The following is an 18,706-nucleotide window of genomic DNA, read 5'->3' as shown; positions in this document are numbered from 1 at the left end:
GTAGAGAGAATTCTAAAGATTCGTTTTGTCCGAGGTAACCCTCAATATCTTGTGCATTGGAAGGGCTATGGTCCTGAGGAAAGATCCTGGATTCCGGAGGACGATCTTCATGCTCCCCATCTTCTTGCCAAATTCCTGGAGAGGACCGACCCTTCTTCGAGGGAGAGGAAGAGGGGGGGGTACTGTCAGGCGCCGTCCCCGCTGAGCCTTGTCAGCCGGGGAATGGACGCCCTCCTTCCTTCCGGCCGCAGCGGTCTGTTGCTAGGTAACAGATGCGCTGCGGCTTCCGCTGCAGAATCCTGACGGGCGCATGCGCCCTGTCTCGTCCCGTTGCCTAGCAATGGGACGCTATCTGCCCCGCTGGATCCCCTCCTCCCGGCGCCTCCAATCCTCAGCTAGTCGCATCTATTTAAACCTTGCTCTGGCGCCATTAGGGTGCCAGAGTCACAGGTTATCCTAGTATCCTGGTTCCTGCTTTCTTGTCCCTCATTGAGCCTATTATTCTGCTCTCCGTGTGACCCGGCTTGGCGACCATCCTATTGTCTGTGACCCATCTTGTACTTCCACCTCGGCTTGCTGACCATTCTCCCGGATTCTCCCTGGTACCGTACATTCCTGATTGGCTTTGACCCGGACCGTCTGACCCTTCTACACTAAACCGGCAACTGGCTAGTAGGATCGCGACCTGCGTACCCTGTGCAGCGAAGTCCAAACACCAGGGGTACGTTAGACTCCGCACCTGCTAGTTCAGTGGCGCTAATACCGGTTAGTGTTCTGTTCCGTATACTCCTCAGAAGGCCTGCGGACTGACAATTAGATGGGGAAGGGGAAACAAATTAATTTTGTTAATGGCTAACTATCTACTTGTTTGAATCTCTGAATGGAAACCGGAACACTATAATATTTTCCTGTAAATAAAAAAAAGAAGACATGGTTCTCACAGGTGAGATTGCTGAAAGCTCATGATATTTGAACTATTTTGCCTCTCAGAACGGAAAATAAAATAACTAAAAAAAACTTCCCTTGCATTGTCTACAAACTTTATTCAACATAAGGCCCGGTCCTTTAGGGTAGCCTGAAAGAATGAATGGCCCTCAAACCATTAGAGTACAGCCTAATGCTGAGCAACACTCCTGGTACTCCTGGCCAATGGGGCCAATAGGGTAATATTATGTCACAAAACCTTGAGAGCAAACAGTGTTCTTGCCTCTTGTGTACATATGTTTTTATAGGAAAAAAGAGAGATAGAAGGACAAAGGGCTCCTAATAGCATAGTAGTTTAGGAATTTATTTAAAAAAACAATATATGTCAATTAAAACTGTACCACATGTAGATATATCAAAGGCACATTAATACATCAGTCCTGGATAACTCAAGAAGGACCGTTTATATAGTCTTCAATCATGCATGCCCATAGGAACAAAGACAAGGATACCAAAGTTGGTGTAATACTTTTAAACAATTTGTGGAATTTATGACATCAAAATATAGGTATATGTCACGATCTGCCTACAGCTTATGCATTACATGCTGCTTTGCATGGCATCTCCTGCCTTTTTGTCCTTATTATTATGATATTTGTATTGGCAGTACCTCCATTCACCAGAGGTGCTGCTATTGTGCCTTATTGTGTGCATTAGGGGTTACCCTTCATGTTCGCCAATTATCCCATGCACCTGGGTGTGGTTTTCCCTTTATATACCTGTCACTCCCAGCACACATGGCTGGTTATTGTTGTCCTATTCTCATGTCATAGCCTGTGTTACCTGTGGATTCTTCCTCCTGCCTTGCTCCTCTGGTTCATGCTGCCTGGAGTCTGTTTACACCAGTGCTTCCCTGCATTAGCTGTATACCTGCTTGTTTCTGGACATTTATATTATTTCCTACATCAGCCTGCACCTGGTAATTACCACTACTCCTGACTACCTGTTGTTATACTTGTCTGCAAATAAACACAGAGTGTTTTCACCATACTCCTAGCTGTACTTCTGTTTGTAACCGTGACAGTATATGTGCGTACCAGAAATGATGTAAATATTAGCTTATCTGTACTGATTTTTGCAACTGCAGTGATATATCCAGGACACTCAGTTGCCAAATATAGAGAAAAAATGGTAATACCATATAGTGCAGTATGTTCTTAAAACCAGATTTATTACAGGAAATCTATCTATAAATCTATAAATTTTACACTTATACAAATTAAAAAAGTTTTAGGCTTATCTGTAGTCCAGGCAGGATACCATTGGAAGTCCCAGTTCATGTCCCATAGGTGAATGCATCCAGAACCACCAAATCACAAAGTGATTGTTAGGAACTCCCATGTCAGCACAGTGAAACTCGGGAACTACTCTGAAGGACAGGTGTTCGCTGGAGCCCCTAGTGGTGGGGACAGACTGGGCTGCGGGCCGACCGAGGGTCGAGTAACGTATACTGGCTTAAAGGAGTTCCCAGAAGTGGAGTGATTGGTGGACAGTAGTATAAGAAGAATCCTAGGTCAAAAGGTCACAGGCACAGATGCAATATCCAAGGGCAAGCGAAGGGTCAAACTCACAGGCAGAGAAGCAAAATCCGAATTCCAGGCAAAAGGTCAAGGTCAGAAGAGAAGGGTCACAGGTCCAATAACAAGCAGGGGTCAAAACACGGGTAGTCAAATCCAAGGTAGCAGGAACCAAAAATGGATAGCACAAGCAGGCAGCAGGACTGAGGACAGAACGCTATAACCGGCAGTGAGGCTGCAGACCTCACTGCCTTAAATACCAGTAACAGCCAATCAGAGCTTAGCTCTGATATCACATGAGCAGGTTCTGATAGCCACAACTAATTAGCCCATAGGCAACGGTCGGGTGGTTTCCGGAAGTGATGTCCCGGTCGCCATAGCGACGGCCGGGACGCCTGCAAGAGAAAGGTAAGAGTTGCGGCGGTGCCCGCGACTGCTGACAGTGATCCTCCAATTGAGTTGAAAAAACAGACCAGATAACTAGGAGAAGCAAGGTTCATAGTATTCAGAATAAACCTCAATGTGTTTCATCTGAAATAGACTACATCAGGAAGGTTTATAAAACACTGTAATTTACAAGCTTTTATAACAATGGCGGTCACCATTTTGCGCATGTGCGCACGGTGACTCTGCCGCAATTGTAAACAGCACATTAAACAGTAACTAGCACTACAAGGTAACTGGCACAACTAGAACTGTCTTGTGAGCACCATAAAAGTTTCCAAAACATTGTCATTTCCAGGTTTTTATAATAATGGCAGTCACATTTTGCCCATGCGCAGTAAGAGATGCACACTTATTGAAGATAAGCACTGAGATGCAGCGATCGCACTTATTGAAACCATTAAGAACTAAAAGGGTTTTGTTTGTTGTACTATTTGTATCAGATAGCATAGTGGGGGCCAATATATCTTTGAGTTTGTTAGTTTTCCTGAATAGATTCTCTGGTTTTCTGGAAGAGTATTAACAAGCACTGGGTCCATCCTTAGCATTTCCCAATGTTTAGTTATTGTTGACCTTATTCTATTTTCACAACAATTACATTGTGTGATGAATGGGATACTATCTTATTTTTTATCTCTGATCTCACCTTCAATCTTCTTAATGGCACCCATGATCATTTTCTCTGGGTATCCTCTATTTCTAAAATGTTCAGCATATAGTGACAATTGTTCCTTAAAATGAATCTCATTACTATAATCCCTCTTTACCAAACTGAGAGTATGGTATATTGGTTTTCCATCTTTTTACATGTCCACTTGCAGAGTAGAGATAGCTATACGTGTCCACTGTTTTAATAAATTCTTGGATGTCAACCTATTGCCTGTACCTAATAAAACCAAAACTAAGCACTTAATTTCTATGTAATCAAATTTAGCTGTAAATTTTAAATTGTATTCATTGATACTAATATATGCCAAGAAAACATTTATAATTATGGATTCTCAATCGCCCTTACAAACTATTAAATATCACCAATGTAGACTTTTATGTGATTAAAAAAGGGATTGGGGTCTAAAATATATTTTTGGTCCGAACTGCGATGTGGAGGATGGCAAATCTTGGCGCAAAAATTATTGCCATGGCAGTGCCACACACTTGTAAATAAAACATATTTAAAAATATAATGCATTAAAATAAAAAGAATCAATTCACAAATAAAATCTTTGTGTGCTGGAGATAGTAAAGAATCAGGACCTAAAAATTGTCTACAAGCGGCAATTGCGTTCAATTGCGGTATACAATTAAAAAATAAGGTGGAGAGTCATTTGGTTTCTAAACATTTTGTCCATAAACTTAATTCAAATCCAAGTTATATTACGTTCTAAGCAATAGAACATGCTTAATGATGCCAGAGAGGAGGGGAGATCCAGAACAAATGATCACAACTAGAAATGTTCTAGATTTACCAGCTAAATACTCTCACCCCACATGGTATTAATCAGGGCTACGATATTGCACCTTTTTTTTATATAAATGAAGCTATATTAATGGATCTTATCCTTTTCTTTAATTATATAAATTATTTACATTAGGAATAATGATTAAAAGTTTGAATAAGCAAAATGGACTCATTGCAATATATGATGCTTGGGAAACCATTGCCAGATTTTTATCTCCATTTCGTTTTTAATTGTTATTTCTCTTTAATATTTTTATTGTCAATTTCTATATGGGATATTATAGTAAAAACAAAATATTTTTGATTGTGGTTTAAACATGCCGTTTAGCCTAATTCATGCATAATGCTGATTATATATATTTTTATATTTTAGAAACATAGGAGTTTTATACTGTATGTGTATATATACAGTATATACTTATATGTGTATATATTGTGAGAAAGTACACCATTCACAGGAATCGAACACCGGTATGCTGAACTATTTAGCTGTTAATTAGCAGTTGTCAGGATGGTAAAACAGCTCTAATGCTGGTACAGTAGTCATATCCAGTAACAGTACATGAAAATTCCCACCACCTACATCTGGCTAGACCAGTGTTTCCCAACTCCAGTCCTCAGGGACCCCTAACAGTGCAGGTTTTCCAGGTCACAATTGACATAATTAGTACCACCGATGTATCTTTGAAAATGTGTCAGTTAGTAATGAATACACCTGTGCTCCAGCAAAGAGATATGGAAAACATGCACTGTTAGGGGTCCCTGAGGACTGGAGTTGGGAACCAGTGGGCTAGACATTACTTCCCTGTCTACTCACCGGCCACTTACTGGCATCGGTGGTCCCACCCACACATACAGACAGTTTCTTTATCCTCCACCCCAAACACTACAAACAAAACACAGCAAACCAATCATACCCATGTGGAACACACGTGTGTGTGTGTACCCTGTCTGCAGCCTGCTGTTGCAGACTATGTGTGTTCCTACCTGTTCCCTTACAGGGAACTGTGGCAAATATCCCTCTTTGCCACAATGTGTATATATATATATATATATATATATATATATATATATATATATATATATATATATATATATATATAGATATATGAATATATATTTTTATGCTCATGTGATATATATATATATATATATCCTTTCTATATATATATATATGCCTCATCTTTACTTTTGTATTGTTTTGCATTGTGAACTTGTTTCAGGAATTAAAGTGTGGTCAAAGTGTTATACACATATATAATCTATGTAATGGTCAGAGAAGAGAGTTGATTGAGCTGTCACAACTCAACCCACTTCTGCTGGTGCTCATGAGACTTAACTAGTAGTGCTAATCACTGTTTAATGTGTTACTTACAACTGCGGCAGAATCACCATGGACGCATGAGTACTGTTCATCTCTTACTGCGCATGCGCAAAATGGCAACCGTCATTATTATAAAGACTCATAAACTACAACGTTTTATAAGCCCTCCTGATGACGTGTATTTTAGACGAAACGCGTCCAGGTTTATTCTGAATACCATGAACTTTGCTTGTCCTAGTTATCTGGTCTGTTTTATCAACTTAATTGGAGTTTCACTATACTGCAATCCATCTGGTACCACATACAATATGGGATATACCGAGCGCGGGCTTGTTGCCAACCAGCTGGTACCATATATAATGTGGGATATACCGAGCGCGGGCTTATTTTTCTCTGGTTTTGTTTCAAAATATTGCCTTTTTGTCATAGCAACTGTCCATCAAGCCTATTTAAGGCACATTTGGGTGTGGCTCACAAGCCAGCCTTTGCTAGATGTAAACCCTTATACCTGGGAGGTGAGTGCATCTGCATTTTAACTGCATTTTAATAGTGTTTAAAGCATATATGTCAGTGTAGGACCTGCATATAATGAGGTACCCTTGACGTGGGATGCAGGCTTAAGTCTTTTGATCAAAATATGAACTAATACCTCATGTTTTCATTTTGCTAGACACACACAGATATGCAGTTTAAAGGATAAGCGCTGACAACTTTCTTTCTGTTTTGTATACATATATGGGCATTTCTATTGCCACGCAGCTGGTACCACATACAATATAGGATATACCGAGCGCGGGCTTGTTGCCAAGCAGCTGGTACCATATATAATGTGGGATATACCGAGCGTGGGCTTATTTTTCTCCAGCTAGTGTACCTCACTGGATTAATCTAGTTACTGAAGTATGGAGGCATGAGCGGTTCATGTATGAAAGTAGAAATGCCATACATAAATACCATAAGATGTGGCACCACTGGTATGAATCAAGTTATGGTATCCAGCCTCATCAGGATGATATGGTGGGTTTGGGCATTTACCAGGTGGATGATTAACTCTCAGCCCTTTGCAGCTTCAATTGATCTGACCTGGAGTGCAGTGAAAATGCTATGATGATATCATCACCCTAAAAATTCACTAGATACAGTGGCGGATCTGAAAGGATCTGCACATAGTGTGCAGCCGTCAGCAGCCTTAGGTGTCAAAAAGGGGGCGGGGCTAAATCGACCCCCCTAAATCGCCCCCGGTGCAATTAACTTCTGGATCCGCCCCTGACTAGATATCACTGTATAACGCTTATAGCGACATAGGCAGAGATAGATGTTAGTTAGATTAAATGTTAAATAATATATTTGTATGTTGTAACTAAAACATTTCAATAAAAATACTTTTCTTAAAATTTATATGATTTCCTGTAATAAATCTGGTTTTAGGAATATACTACACTCAGGGCCGGATTTACCGCTAGGCAACCTAGGCACCTGCCTAGGGCCTAGCGGCTCTCTGGGGGCCCAGATGGGGGGGACAAGGGAGGAAAAAAAAAATTGGCCCCTCCCCCAACTTGCGACCCCCCCCCTGCGTCTCGCTGGGGGGGGTTTCCACGAATTGGGTGAGGGGCACAGTGTTAGAGCTAGGAGTAGAGGCTGGGTAGTGGCCAGATCTCCTTCAGCGTAGGTACCCTGGCTCGTCATTATGACATCACAGGGTCATGTGATCGCAGCGGTCACATGTTACACACAGTGAAGGCGGGCTGCTGAAAGTCTATGTTAGCCGTGCAGGAGCTGCAGCATTTCTTTCGGTTCCTGGTTGTATTCGTGTAGAAAAATGTAAGAAGGGGTGCTAGTGTCTGTGTGATTGAATCAGTGCTGGCACAGGGGGCATGTGTGATGGAAGCTGCGCTGGCACAGGGGGCATGTGTGATGGAAGCAGCGCTGGCACAGGGGGCATGTGTGATTGAATCAGCACTGGCACAGAGGGCATGTGTGATGGAAGCTGCTCTGGCACAGGGGGCATGTGTGATGGAAGCTGCACTAGCACAGGGGGCATGTGTGATGGAAGCAGCGCTGGCACAGGGGGCATGTGTGATAGATGCTGTTCTGGCACAGGGGGCATGTGTGATGGAAGCTGCGCTGGCACAGGGGGCATGTGTGATGGAAGCTGCACTGGCACAGGGGGCATGTGTGATGGAAGCTGCGCTGGCACAGGGGGCATGTGTGATGGAAGCTGCAGGGCATAGGGGGAGTATGTGTGGCTAAAGGTGCTGGGCAGAGGGGGCATGTGTGAAGGTGCTGGGCAGAGGGGGGGCATGTGAGTTAGAAGTCTGTTTCTCACACGGCCCCTCCTCAGCCAACAATACCCTTACAACACTCACCAGCTTTTCTTTTATATTCCCCATGACACATGCTCATTATCTATTCCCTCACATGACCCGCTGCCTCAATCCTGACACTTCTTACCTCAAAATGAAAAGAAGCACCCTTTATATTAATATAATATGTGTGTGTGAGGGGCCAGTGTATGTATATTATGTGTGTGTGAGGGGCCAGTGTATTTATATTATGTGTGTGTATGAGGGGCTGATTGTGGGAGGGAAATAGGCTTATTTTTAAAATGGTAACACTATTAATTAAATGTTCGAGCTGGTTGGAGGGAAATAGGTATATTTTTTAAATGTGTATGCTATTAATTTAATGTTTTGGTTGGAGATAGGTCTACTTATAAAATGTGGGTGCTACATTGATTTAACACTGTGGCTGGTTGTAGTTTACTAAATTTTGTGTACCCTTTTTTTTTTTCCAAATAGGGCCTCCAACATTCCAGGATCCAGACAATCAGCAGCTGATCTAAAGACACCAGCAGCCGCAAACCGTGAAAGTGACGAGAACAGATAGGAGAGAGCAGGGCAGTCTGCCAACTATCCTGAATCTGGTGGGATTTATATTATGAGGAGGTCTGACTTGTTTAAATGTTGCACTATGGGATTCATGCAGAAGACTGACATATTAACATGATTATTGCATTCCAGTGCTTTTTCATGTTTCTGTAGGTAGATGGCTGCAGTCAGTAACTGTGGTGGCGGATGATCTGTGACGTGGTAGTTATAGGAGACTGCTGTTTTTATATTACTGGGCTTGCTAACCATGAACTGCAGTTTCTTGACATGTTAATTATGATTAATACCTAGGTTTAGTTAAAGATAAAGTACAATTTGTGTGAATTGAAAGGTAAGCAGTGGTGGAAGTGGGGTGTATATGGTAGTAGGCCATACCGCTACTTCTCGTACTGCCTTCATTGTAAAATAATAAATTTCCATTAAGTTGTTTACATTCTCATTACATTTTTCATACCGCCACTTCTAAACTTCCACTTCGACCACTGAGCTTAATATTCATTGTATGGAGCATATGACCAGCATAATTCAAAATTCTGGTAGATCCTTTTACAAAATATGGGGCCCATGGACATTATTCTTTAACTGCTGGGTCCACAGTGTGATGCAGTGTAATGATAAAGGAGGGCACAGTGTGATGAGAGGGACAATAATGAGGGGCCGCATGGTGATGCAGGAGGAGCAGCATGATGTCCGGCGGCACATAGTTTACCCTTCTACTTAACTATAGGAGTATATGCTATGCTAAAAAAAATATAATACTATGGATTGTTTCAGGGAGGCGGGGGGCGTGTGGGGGGCTGAGGGGGGCGTGTGGGGGGCTGGGGGGGGGCATGTGGGGGGCTTGGGGGGGGTTGGGGGATGTGCCCAAACCAATATCTTGCCTAGGGCACCATGAGGTCTAAATCCGGCTCTGACTACACTATGTGGTATTCACATTTTATGTCCGTAATGGAGTGTCCTGGATTTATCGCTGCAGTAGCAAGAACCAGTACAGGTAAGCTAATATATATGTCATTTCTGGTGCACACATATAACTATAGTTTGGTGTTATAGATTCCCCAAATTGGTTAAAAGTATTACACTATCTTTAGTATCCTTATCTTTGTTCCTATGAGCATTCATGATTTAAAACCATAGAAAACGGTCCTTCCTGATGTATCCATGACTCATGCATTGATGAGCCTTTGGCATATACACATCTGGTAAGCTTTTAATTGACACCTATTGGTTTTTGGAATAAATTCCTAAACTACTACACTATTAGACACCATTTGTCCTTCTATCCCCCCTTTCTCCTAGATTATTGCATGTTCGGATTTACCACCTGACACATTGAAGGAAGGCAGCCGCCTTATAAGAAGGCAGTGTTTCATGTATAAATGGGCATTATTTATTCATCATTTACAATATTGAATTGAGCACCATTGTTTTTTATGCACAGATTTTTTAAATATGTTTATATAGTCATCGTATCACCAACTACATGCATAAGTTCTAATAAATAATTTTAGGACTAGTATCTAGAAACCTAACTAAGTATTCCTAAGCAGTTTTAAAATATGCACCTGCTCCTTTTGATGCTAGGAGAAAATCATCCAATGTAATGATTATGACACTCGGAGCGTGTACCCTGAGCGAGACAGTTCGTTCTTCCATGCTGGGGGAGGGAGCGGGTACTAATTAATGGAGCCTGGGCATGCCAGGGGGCTCGGGCCTGCAGTGCAGACCACAAACTTTTTTTTTTCATTAATTTTTTTCCAATCACCCGGCATGGGGCGGGGATAATTGGGAGGGGCAGAACTAATTGGTTCAACCTGTCAGTGATTTGATGGAGACAGGCAGCCAGGCAATAAATTAGACTGCTGCCAGGCTGCCTCTCATTGCAGAGCACGGAGTGGAGCTATTATCCTCTACAGAGTATATCTCCAATGGATGTCAGCAGGTAAGTAGAAGGGGTCGAGGGGTGGGGGTGCTATCTGCCTGGCATTGTGTATGTATATTGAATTGTGTGTGTATGACTGTATATTACATTGTGTGTGTGTATATATGGCAGTAAATGTATGTCCATGTGTGTGTGTGTGTGTATGGCATTGTGTACGTGTGTATATATGGCACTGTGTGTGTGTATATATGGCATTATGTGTGTGTGTGTGTGTATAAATATGGCATTGTGTGTGTGTGTGTGTGTGTATATATGGCATTGTGTGTGTGTGTGTGTGTGTGTGTGTGTGTGTGTATATATATATATATATATATATATATATATATATATATATGTGTATATATATATATATATATATATATATATGGTATTATGTGTGAGTGTATATGAAAATTTCAAGAAGACATCTTGTGTTGGACGGTGCTGATAATTTTACATTCTTGATGTACAGACACAAGTGGGTTTTGTGTAAGTTTATTCACAAGAGGAGTACCACAGCTGCAATTTGACATGTGGATCACAAGAAAAAAGAAGTTTATTTGCACTAATTGTGAAGAACTTGAGTACATTTATATTTATACAGTGTTGCACTATTATTTGTTTTTTGTTGCTTTCTCTTTTATGTTTGTATCCAATATTGAACGGTCATTAGGAATATTCACTTCCCCCCCTTCACCAAATGTAAGTATTTTACTATTTAGTATTTTGTTTGTGTATGAGACATAAATAGCACTGGATTGGTTCTTAATACTTGTTTTAATTGTTTATCATACTAATTAGTGTGTAGTTGATTTAGGAATTTCTCAGCTTCAATTGATAAGTGAAGCGCTGAGGAAAATTTTAATGATTTGTTTTACACTTTGTCAAATAAGGTGTAGATACAAATGTTTCAGTTGATAATATGTTGTAAAGAAATCCTTAAGGGGGAATCAAATAGGAAGCAATGTGGCGCGTGGACATCGTGCTGCGCACATTGCGGCAATTACGGTAAAAATCTATATGATACACTGTCTGTGACACACTTCACAGCTATTTGAAATCCCCCCCTTAGTGTCCCCTTAGTGTCAATAAAGATCAAATTCAGTTTCACTTATACCACTTTCACATTGGCACCCCTGCAATTTCTTGGGTTTTTCAAGCTAGACTTTTGCCATGTCACAGAGCATCTGAGCTCAGAGACCCCGTTTAAACTGCACCTTGGACCCGGGCCGACCGGGTTCATACTGAACCCGGATCTGCCCTGTCAATAAGTGTGAGTCATCACAAGAGGCGCTTTGATTGGCTAAAAAATGGGGAGGTCATTTAAAGGGGACTTTTTTTTTGCACACAAAGATGAGGCCAAAGTGGGTGAAGACTGTTCACAGCATTGCTTTAATCATGTCATGTCGTATTGTGTAGCCAGGAGTTCCTGCTTCATTGCATTTTTTGGCTGTTTTATAAAGCGAATGCAAGCTTGATGCAACTGCTAACACTGTGCTACCTTGCACAGTGTCATTTCAGGAGAAAGGAGCAATTTATGGCGGAGAGGCAAAATACACAATGTCTTTATTTGCACAGAAGGGGAGCTTTTGTCAGGTCCAGCATTTCCTCCATATTGAGATTCAGTGCGGCAAGAAACTGAACAATGTGGGCCAGAGAATGCAGTCACAGAGAAGCTTTCTGGTCTACTGGGGAAGCTTTTGTGGACGTGCAGTGGATGGTACACTCAGGGGCGGATCTAGAAATTTTTTCTACCCCGGGCGATTAAGGGGGGGGGCGATTTAGGCCCCACCCCCTTTCTAACTTCTAAGGCTGCCGGCGGCTGCACAGTATGTGCAGGTCCGTTCGGCAGTGATAATGTGCTGTCCCGCTGCTCTGATTGTGTTTAAAACACAATCAGAGCAGCCGGGCAGCACATTATCACTGCCGAATGGACCTGCACAGTGTGCAGCCGCCGGCAGCAAGCCCCCCCTGGATCCGCCACTGGGCACACTAGATGACACCATCACTGGATTCCTGCAATGTGGATATCCACAGTGTGCAGGAGTCATAGACGAGACACACATCCCTATCATTGCACCCACAGACAAACCTGCGGATTACTACCACCGCAAAGGCTGGCATTCCATCATTCTGCAGGCTGTAGTTGACCATACCTATTGGTAAGCATCATTTTTTATTTTAATGTGACTATATCTTACGATGCGTATTGTAAAACAAAGTTAAATATATTATATTATTAGTTTCACAGATGTGTTTATTGGCTGGCCTGGACGTTCTCATGACACCAGCGTTCGGATCTGTACCAGATTGCAGAGGAGAGGCAAGATGGCTGGTTGTTCCCTAGAGAGGTAAATATCTATATATTTTTAGGATGTTTTCCTCAGCTAGCTAATACATTCATGTATTCATGTATTTGTTTGCTATTTGGTTACTGTCCCTGTCCATCTGTACATGTTTCGCTTTCCAAATTCAATTAAAACATATACCAACAGGTGTATTGTGCTCTGTAACCTACATTTTGGTAGCGTGTATATGTTTTTTTGGGTTTGTTTGGAGCTAGACATTATAGATTGCAAGATCTATACGTGTAGTGATTGCTGTTAAAGTTCCAATATTCTCTGTAAAGCACTACAGAAATTGAATCTGTTGTATTTCTTTACAGAAAACCAAGATTGTGAATGGTATGGAGATCCCAGAACACATCATGCCGCTTACCCTTTGCAGACTGACACAGGAATAACCATGCAAAAGTCCTGGGTCTTTAGATCCGATAGTTTGCACTGATCCCTTTTCACACTGAGTCACGACCCGGGTCGACGGAGCTTGCACTGGCAAAAACCCATGTTTTTTAGGCAGTGTGAATGGGGTATTACTGTGTTAGACAAGTAGATGGACTGTGTCGCATTAGCTCATAGAATTCTACTGTTGTACTGCTCCAATGAATCCTAGTCCTTAATCCTTATTGGAATCCAGAGGCTTGGTGTGTGTCCCATGTGGTAGTTCATTGCCCTAAATAGATACATCACTAGTGGAGTCATAGCTCCTACATGCATATAAGCTTCCTCGAGTCCATTTACTATAGTAGAAATGCACTTGGATAAATGTAAAGCAACGTGGATATATCGATGACGGAAGCAAGTAGAGGTTAACTTCCTTCAAGACCATCCTAAGAACGAGGTCCCCCATCCTAAGACTGGAAAAGGTGCCTGACACAGTTTTACAGAATATAAAGGCCTGATCTCCTGATTTATGACAATAAACCACCACACCTAGATGCTGGATAGTACAAGGATTTAGGATTAGGATTTATTGGAACAGTACAACAGGAGAACTTTAAGAGCCGTTCAACAGCTAACGGGACACACACCATCAACTTGTCTTACGCAGTAAATTAAAGACACTCTTATCTTTATTGACACTAAGGGGGGTATTCAATTGTTAGCGAGTTCCGCTAAATACTCGCGCTCTAAAAATATTACCGGTAATACGGTAATATGTGCGTAAATACCGTTAATACGGTAATTTACTTGCTGGATTTCAGCTCGCAGCTCCCTCTGCGAGCTGAAGTCCAGCGAGATATTACCGTATTAACGGTAATATTTTTAGAGCGCGAGTATTTACTGGAACTCGCTAACAATTGAATACCCCCCTAAGGGGGGTTTCAATTCACAGCGGGATCTCCGGAAAACGAGCGCTCGAAAAATATTACCGTTAAAACGGTAATATGCGCGTAAAAACCGTTAATACGGTAATTTACTCGCTGGATTTCAGAGCTGCGAGCTGAAATTCAGCGAGTAATTCCCGTATTAATGGTAATATTTTTCCAGCGCTCGTTTTCCGGAGATCCCGCTGTGAATTGAATACCCCTATAAACATTTCTTTGCAACTTAATATGGAACTGTTGTATCTATCACCTTATCTGACAAAGTGTGTCAATATCATCACATTGGATGATTTTCTCCTAGCATCACCTGTATTGTGTCTAAATGTTACACTACAGCAGAGAGTTTTCATTTGGCGTAATTTGGATCCAGAAATATTTTATGTTTAATAAAATAAACAGAGAGTTAGTGAGGCTATTTTCATTTATAAAATAGCAGTTGCTTTCTCTGAATACAGTGTTATTTTCTTTCAATCCTGGAGTGCCACCTGATACTTTCTGGATCCAGATTTAAGATAAAGAGAGGAAAAGTTGTATTTATTTTATTCTAGTGCACATAGGGATGACATTAAAACTTACATTTCATTGGTATAGTTTAAAATTATTCTTTGTGAGAATAACCCAATATAAAATACTCTATATAAAATTATAAACATAAAAGTGTGTAGGATAGAATGAACGTGGATAAAGGTATTAAAATACAGTGTAACCATGTAAAAATGTATGTAATTTAAGTATATGATTGAATTATCAGTCCTATGTTAAAGTATTCTCTTCAAATCATGACAGTTATGTGAATAAGCTTGATTATCTGTCAGTGATACTTATAGTGATTCAGACTCTCTGTGATAAATTTAATTGATTAATATTTTTTTTTATCCTCTGATAAGGTAGACATATTGGGTCAGTATGTTTTAATTATCTTGTTTGTGATATAATTATCAGCAACTATTAATGTTAATTATAAGAAGTATTCTCAAGGTTATCAAACATATAGAGAACACCATCATCAAAATTCCACTGTTTATTCGTATAGAAAAGCATTTTATTACATTCCAACAATTGTTATTGAAAGAGTATCTGTAAACATATATATATTAAGCAACAATACATTTTCAAGTTAGTTGTAAATATAGGTACTTCCTCCTGATCATCATCATCATCATCACCATTTATTTATATAGCGCCACTAATTCCGCAGCGCTGTACAGAGAACTCACTCTCATCAGTCCCTGCCCAATTCGGACTTACAGTCTAAATTCCCCAACACGCACACAGACAGACACACACACAGACTAGGGTCAAAATGTTAGCAGCCAATTAACCTACCAGTATGTTTTTGGAGTGTGGGAGGAAACCCGAGTACCTGGAGGAAACCCACGCAAACACGGGGAAAACATACCAACTCCTCACAGATAAGGCCATGGTTGGGAATTGAACTCATGAACCCAGTGCTGTAAGGCAGAAGTGCTAACCACTTAGCCACCATGCTGCCCTATCTATTTTTCTCTCAGTGTATCTCACTCAAGAAGTGTTCAATTTAAATAAAAGTCGTAGTTACTCCAAGATCATTATAATTAGAAATGAGGGTTATTGCGTAGGGTTGGATACACACTACAGTGTTTTCAGCTGATTATCGGGCCAATCAAACGATAAATGACCGTGTGGCCCGAAATATTACTGCAACAACGAACGATTATCGTTCCAAAGCACATCCAATTGTCTTATTTGATTTCTAAACCTGACTAAAAATGTTGTTTAATGATGGAACGATGTTGTTCCAATTCTGCAGTGTGTATGCACTCATGACCGGCAGTGCCCATAGATCTCTATTTAGTGTGCAGAGTCACAATCTTTTCAGCTAATGATTATGGCAGATAAAGAGCATAGACCTAAAGGTAAATCGTGTAAAATGTGTTTAATGTGTACACATGAATCGGCATGCTTATTGGGACTTTTTTTTAAATTGTTGGTAAAATCGTTAAGGGTATCGCATCAGTAGAAAGAGTGTGTACCCAACCTTATTGTTAGTTCGCTTTCACAGTGATTCTCTAATAGCAGGAATTCATTGACCCAATATGTACAGAGTTTTAGTAATCAAAGTCTGTACACTGACTTCTGCAACATAGATGATTCATTAATGGTTCAATTTTATCAGTGCCAATCACACTTTAGAGCTGTGTCCAATATAACTGTTACATAAGCTTGTATATTTGTTAGGAACCTCTCCAACCAGTACAACAAAACCCGGAGTCTGCTCTGAAAGTCTGGTGTTCACTGTTGCCCCTAGTGGTGTGGACAGACTTGGCCGCAGACTAACAGAGGGTCATGAGATGTGTACCGGCTAGGGAGAACCCAGGAAAGCAGAGTGAAGTTTAGGCAAGGGTTGAGGGCCGGCAGCAGACAGCGTATCCAACAAACAAGCCGAGGTCAGAGGTCACAGGCAAAACAGCAGCGTAAGAGTCCAGGCAAAAGATCAAGGGGCACAGGCAATCAAACGTGGTCAAATATCCAGGCAAGGGTCGGCAACAATAATCAGAATCCTAATGGTTAACAGAGAGCAAGGGATACAGCAGGCTAGTATGCAGCAAAGCAGGAACTATAACCGGCAGGGAGGGCTTGCCCCTTCCTGCCTTATATATGAGAATGGCCCAATGAGAATGCTACAGCCCCCAGAGAACTAATTAGCCACCTGAGGCTAAATTACACTAGTTTGCGCACGCGCCCGGCTCCCCTAGATGCCAGGACGCGGCGCTGCAGATAGAGCGTCCTGACCGTTGCCTTGGTAACGGCCGGGACAAAGCGGAAGTGACGTCGGCCGGGACGTGGGGGCAATGGAGGAAGCGAGTCTGGGCAACGCCGCGGCTCGTGACAATATTTCGTTTACCCAATAATATTATCTTAAGTAAACCATTGTTTAAATATATAGCATTCGTGGTTTATTAAAGTCAGTTTAGAGTGGGTCCTTATAAAATTGTTTTAAAGATTGCTTGTTTTCAAATAGACAATTAAAAGGTAATATAATATATAGTGTATTAACCCTTTTATTTTACTTATTATATTCCAGACTATATTGATCACTGGTGTATATATTCTCTGTGTGTAGTATCTAGGTTAAAACTAGAGATGTTCACTAACCCCGTGTTCTGGTTTTGGTTTTGGATCTGGATTAACTTCATGTTTTGGGTTTTGGAAAAACCGCCCTCGTGTGTTTTGGTTTTGGATCTGGATTTTTTACAAAAATTTGCTAAAATATGCTAAAATCTCATAATTTTGCTCTTTTTTTGTTTCTATATTATTATTAACCTCAATAACGCTAATTTCAAGTCATTTGCAGTCAATTTTGACCACCTCACTGGTCACAATATTATTTTCATACACTTTCGGACAAATACTGCAGCGACCTGGCTGGATGCTAAGCGACAGAGCAATGACTCAAACACACGGCAGTTCCTAGCACATCTAAGAAACACTGGCCCACAGCAGTGGCAGAAAAGAAAATTTGTGCAAGATGGAAATGTCCTTGGATCATGAAATCAGTTATGGTTCATTTGATCGCTCCACCCGTTCCTTGGATAACTGTGGTAATTCTACAGTTAAAACATGGACAGAGTGAAGCGAGCGGTCATGTACAAGGAGACCCTCAAAGGTGGGAAAGGAATCTTGGAAAGCATCTCTGGCAGAGTATCACTTGTTAGCCAAAAGTTAGTCACACATGTCCAGCTCCCAGGGTAGCCTCTTTTATCACCTCCTAATCCCACTTTGGGATCTGCCTGTCCAGGGGAGTTGCAAAAGGTCTCGATTGATGGTCTGCTTACACTATCCAGCCCCCTCTCCTACCTCCCCAGGTGTCTTCCCTCAAGTGACTCCTGCTGGGTTAGGCTCCTGGCTGTCTCTAGAGCTAACTAATGGACAATAGGGAGCAAACGGAAATAACAATGATAGCTTAATTCACTTAACTCCTGAGTGTTCCCTGTGGAGGTGGGATATAACCCATGAAGTACTTTCCAAGGAGATGTTCTAGTTCCATCATTGATACTTCCTGATAACAACATGGCTAAAAAGTGCAGTTCAGATATGGATTAGATTAAGGGGTTGTAATACCATACACCATGCCCGTTGCTTTACAATGACCATCCAGGACTGTCGCAGGCTGATCCACAGCCTGCTAAGAGATTATAATACCATTGACAGTTCTGCAGAAGAGGAAGATGATTCATTTCCTGTCTCCCTCTTCTCCTTCTCCCCCTATGTGTCTGTTTATTCAATAAAACCTTAGGCTTGTGTCTCCCCCTTCCTTACCCCCTCCAACCTATCTACACTGCTTTCATTCAGTTCCCACCAGGGCCGGACTGGAAATAAAAATCAGCCCTGGCATTTATAGCACACAGGCCCACCTGTTGTGGGCTCCATGCACTATATTGTTGCACACCGATGCTGGCGCAGTGCGCGTTGCTGGTGCAGTACAACATGATGTAGTATGAGTGTGTGTCTGTGGGGGGTAT

This window comes from Mixophyes fleayi, chromosome 7, assembly GCF_038048845.1.
Source record: "Mixophyes fleayi isolate aMixFle1 chromosome 7, aMixFle1.hap1, whole genome shotgun sequence".
Taxonomy (NCBI): domain Eukaryota; kingdom Metazoa; phylum Chordata; class Amphibia; order Anura; family Limnodynastidae; genus Mixophyes; species Mixophyes fleayi.
Note: the sequence above shows the minus strand (reverse complement) of the source record.